General features: G+C 40.0%; 1 long non-coding RNA gene across 1 annotated transcript; it reads right to left on the reverse strand.

The window, feature by feature from the left end:
- Positions 1 to 912: 912 nt before the first annotated feature.
- On the reverse strand, positions 913 to 4,395 carry LOC106807819. Its single transcript, XR_001393713.1, has 2 exons — positions 4,250 to 4,395; positions 913 to 4,210 (listed from the first exon to the last, which is right to left on the reverse strand). It is a non-coding gene; the product is annotated as an uncharacterized LOC106807819 (long non-coding RNA).
- Positions 4,396 to 5,356: the final 961 nt, after the last annotated feature.

Here is a 5,356-nt window from a genome sequence, read left to right on the forward strand (position 1 = left end):
AGAATGTGCGTGTGTGTGTGAAAGAGAGAGAGAGAGAGAGAGAGAGAGAGAGAGAGAGAGAGAGAGATTATATATGCGCAGAAATCATGTAAACTTCAGTGCGTGCACGATTTTTTTTATACGAACGCAGTTTTATTCGCATTGAATTTGTGCCGCGAATGCAATTTTTCATGTAATGCGGTAGCAGCAAGTGAACCATGCCTCCACAGATAATAGGCTATCCATCAATCACCACGAAAGAGCTCCGAGACGAATCATCAAGCGGTCTAGGCACCGAACACGGCACCTTCAAGGTGTGCATGCAATGCATCGCCGAGAACCGGTGTAAATCTTTTGTGAAGTGACACCAGAGTGTATATTATATAATATATTATTTGGAATTTTATATATAAAACTCAGAAAAACACAGAGTTGTGTTTTTTATAATTATTATATTTTTTTAAATTATTATATTTTTTTAAATTTTTATAAATTTTATAAATTTTAGTCCTAGGGCCCCCAGTACCCCCTGGCTACGCGCTTGGTTATATTATAGTTATATTGTTATAGTTATATAATAGTCATATTTAATAGTTATATATTATAACGGTTTGAATATAACCCGTTTAGTTAGTTATGATTTGTCGTTTGTCGTTATGAATTTCCATGACCCTTCCACAGACTCGATTAGTTAGGAAGTTTTAACTACACTCCCTTACTGCGCCGTGGTAGAGAACGCATACTGTGCTGTACAGTTATAGTTCATATCCATGCCCATGATTAATCAACTTTGCGTGTTAATTCTTGTTTAGATCGGCTTAATATATATGAAACAATCTGCCATCCGTAAAATCTGCCGTCAACACAAACACGATTGAACATAGAACAAAGTAAATCATTGAATTCGAGACCAGAAACGACAGACGCATTAAATGTTTGTACGTAGTTTATTTACACGTAAAGAATATAAACACTTAAAATCACAAAATGTGTTCAAAATATGTAACAAAGAAGAGATAAATGTGAAGAAAACACGCAAATGATACAACCGTTTGAACTAAAGTGTGCACTTAGGTAAACAATAAACTATTTTTATTTTACTGTTGATATTATTATTTCTTGCCGAGATAATCCACTGGTCAATAGGCCATCAAGGGTCTTGAAATAATTTACAAAACAATTTAAAATTCAGAAAAGCTTCACAAACAGAAAATCATTTTATCAGTAGTGAATAAAAACATTTGTTTTTAATGATTCCTGATTTTGCGCACTTTACACGCATGGGTAATAAACAAAATGCACAATATATTATGCAGCCGGCAAATACTGCTAACACTTAAAAAAATACAGCTTCAATTTGTACGGAATCCTTGCAAATTATATGTACCTGTATTTACAGCTGGTAAACCATACACAAGAATACAGACAGACATACACATTCATTAGTTATACTTCACAGACTCTTGCACCATACGTATTACCACAATTAACAATTTATCATTGAATTTGCACAGCCTCATTGTATCAGATATACTTACTGCAGACATGATTGCATTATTAACTAGAGCACTCGGAGAGCACAGACCTCCGCCAAGGCAGCTGAATTCTCTCAATGTGGAATTTTTTATTAATTAATTAATTAAGTGGAAAAATTAATAAATTAATTGGATCCGGATTAGTGCGAGCGTGCAGGTGGGGGAGGACTGTGGTTGCCCCTTAGCTTGTGGTTGCGTGTTTGTAAGTCTACAGCCAGCGCACCTAGCGGAAGTGAACTGAAACGTGCATGGTAACACACAAACCAACACTCAAAAACTCGCCGGTGAAAACATAACCCCCGCCACGCTCCTGGCGGAGGTAAAAATTCCTGAATATTCTCAATAACCCTAAGATGAGCAGCGAAGTGGAGCTTTTTGAAATTTGGATACATCGCAGGCCAATATTCATCGCCTGCATCATAACCAGAAGACGTGTGTGAATTCATACACGGCAAAACAGACGAGTCACATCAACAACACAACTTCTATACACTACATGTTCACAAGAATCATAACTGCTAGACATTTGGGACCATGGACTAATTTTCACATTAAATAGCCTACATATCACAGTGTATATATACCGAGTTATTAATTAAACGGTTTACTACCAAGCAGTCAGAATTTAAAACTCAGCATAAGATTGTGTGGGCAATTGATTCAGCGTGAACAAGCTAAAACAGTTCGACATGCCATGGAAACTGTCAGCAGGACTTGCTCAAAAAAGGCAACAATTTGAAGCAATAATCACTTCACGTCAATCTATAAAAATTAGATTTTACGATAAGCACAACAAACTCTAGTGTTACACAGGTGTTTACACGGGGTCCCATAAAGTCAACCATAATAAGTCATAAGTAACTGAAGCCACTGTTAGGGGTGCTACGCAATTTTGTAAATAATCTGTGAAAAACCTCCGACTCCTCTGCCTAGATATACAGTCAAACCTCGGCTATCCGAACATCAATTATCCGAATTTCGGATTATCCGAACAAGATCTCAAGGTCCCGCGAATATTTAACGATAATACGAGCAGATCAGTTATCCGAACAATCAGTTATCCGAACAAAATACTCCCCGCCCGTCTCGTTCGGATAATCGAGGGTTAACTGTAAACATTATGCATGTCTATTAAAGGAGAAGTTTGGTTCTAGTCAACAGCTATATGTTCTTCGAAACACGAGTATTTTTTTTACATTCCGATACCATCTTAACATGACTCGTTCACACATAATCTGAAACCCGTGTCACAGATCCGCCGACCAACAATTAATTTTTAATTTTCTTTTCATCACTTGAGAGATATTACGACATAAGTGACATCAATGTTGCCCATTAGTTTTAGGGAATGCATTTTCACAATAATGCGCAATAATCACTAGTAGCAGCTCGTTATCACATCACACTTACATTTAGGAGGAATTACAAGGGAAAGAGAATGACAGACACACAAAGGCGCGGAGTACGTAAGACAGTACGATTCCGATGAGAAACAACATGGACTTCAGGATCTCTAAAATGTGATGTGAATGTGACGACTATTTAGCTAAATCAAGCGAATGCACATGTGGCCATGAAATGCAAAATGTGTGGAACAGCAAGGCTTCTATGAGACCATTCTGAACGCAGTAAAGAAGGATAAATTTACCATTGTATCACACAACACCAGGAATGCAAAGAGTCATGCCTATGTCACTATCTTCAGAGCCAAACGTAAAGACCCGCGCACACGGTGCGAATTAGGCGCGTGCGCCACTTGCGCACACAACCCAAGCAATGCGCATGCGTGACTTGTGTGCAGCGTTGTTGGCGTGCGCCGAATGCGCACCGTGTGCGGAGCCGTAAGACTCTCATGAAACCTCGTAATCCTGACTGCTCAGGATAATAGCTGTGCACACGGCCAAAACTATTTTGGAAATATACATGTTGGCTTTGTACAGCTGAATGTCAATCAAAAGTTAAGAAATACAAAATCAAACATTAGCCACATTCATAGTACGATATAGCTGTTCACCAGAACAAAACTTATTCGTCAACGGAAACCAAAATAACAATTTGGAATCTATTTCCAGCCATCTTCTGGCTTGGTTGATACTCCGCCTTGCGTTTTTACAATGCTGATGACCACTGACCGCAGGCATTTCTGTCAGGTAAGCTTCAGCAGTTCAGGGCCGCCTTCGTCAATGTTCTATAGACACTTCATTCTCCGTGCGTGTGTGTGTGTGACGGATGCTACGTGAATACAGATGCGTGCTACTGCTACGAAGCGTAACTCCCATGGAGGTCGTCGGCTGTGTGTGTGTCAGCAACAAAGATGTTACATGACTCACAGTTCCTTATTGGGCAATGTCATGAGTGCATGTGGTGAACTGCTTGTTGCGGAAGCAAACCTGGGCGGTGATGTTGTCTCTGTGACCACGTCTTCACACCTTAACTTACATCACAGTTCCTAGGCAGGTGATGTCGTGTACAAGTACACCCACCTACATGTATTATAATGTACATGGGTGGTGATGTCATCCATGTGGCTGTGTCTTCACACGTAAACTCAGTTCCTCGGTGGGTAATATCATGTACATGTGTCTAAACTCTACACGTACAGTCGTACATGTACATGGGTGGTGGTGTCGTCTCTCTGACCACGTCCTCACATGTTAACTCACAGTTCCTTGCTGGCTAATATCATGTACATGTGTCTACATGTACATGTACATGTGTCTACACTCTACATGTACATGTACATCTGTCTACACGTACATGACATGTACATGTAACATGCGTAACAATACTAACATGTAACATGTACATGTGTGGTGGTGTCGTCTCTCTGACCACGTCCTCACATGTTAACTCACAGTTCCTTGCTGGCTAATATCGTGTACATGTGTCTACATTCTCTCTGTCTCTCTATCTCTCTCTTCCTACTCCTCCCTTCTCTCCTCTCTCGCTCTCTCATCGGCTGTTATCGCCGCCTATAGACTAGTATCGAGTCGTTTGACGTATACGCAAGCAACATCCATTGCATCTATGTGCGGTACTGTAAATAGTGTATGATTAGAAGGTTATGCAGAACGTTTTCCTGGTAATTAGACGTAAATTTTTACGTCTTCTTTGATGTAACGAGTGTCAAACGGAATTAATATATCATAATCACAAAATAATACTCAGATGCGTTGTTTGATGTTACATGATTATGCCTGCGTTAAGAACATAAAATTATAGAACACGAATATTGCCGTATAGAATTTTTCTACGCACAGCGAGGGCTCATGTCATTGTTTAGACATCAGTGCAGCTCATGGGGTCTATGTCCCCCAGGGTACTGCCGGAACGTACCCAGAGTACGGTCCGGTATACCGGAACGTACCCTGGTAACTATCTGATATGGTTAGGGTTAGGGTTAGGGTTAGGGTTAGGGTGTAGGCGTAGGCGACTTCCTAGACTCGTTAGTGGAGTAGGAGAGGTACGGTCCTGCATATTAGATAGTACCAGAGTACGTTCCGGTATACCGGACCTTACACAGGGTACGTTCCGGCAGTACCCTGGAGTACATAGATCCTCTCAGCATCAGTGCATGGCAGTGGGAATTCTTGCGCTGGAAACCCGAGCTTACTAGGGCAGCAATCATGAAGATAATCAATCAATCATGCTATATAATCAGCTTGGCAGTAGTTTTAAGACAGAGAGAGAGAGAGAGAGAGAGAGAGAGAGATGGATGAATAGATAAATAGATGGATAGATTGATAGATAGATAGATAGATGATAGATAGATAGATAGATGATAGATGATATATAGATGATGGATAGATAGATAGATAGATAGATAGATAGATAGATAGATA

The sequence above is a fragment of the Priapulus caudatus genome, unplaced genomic scaffold (assembly GCF_000485595.1).
Source record: "Priapulus caudatus unplaced genomic scaffold, Priapulus_caudatus-5.0.1 Scaffold235, whole genome shotgun sequence".
NCBI lineage: Eukaryota > Metazoa > Priapulida > Priapulimorpha > Priapulimorphida > Priapulidae > Priapulus > Priapulus caudatus.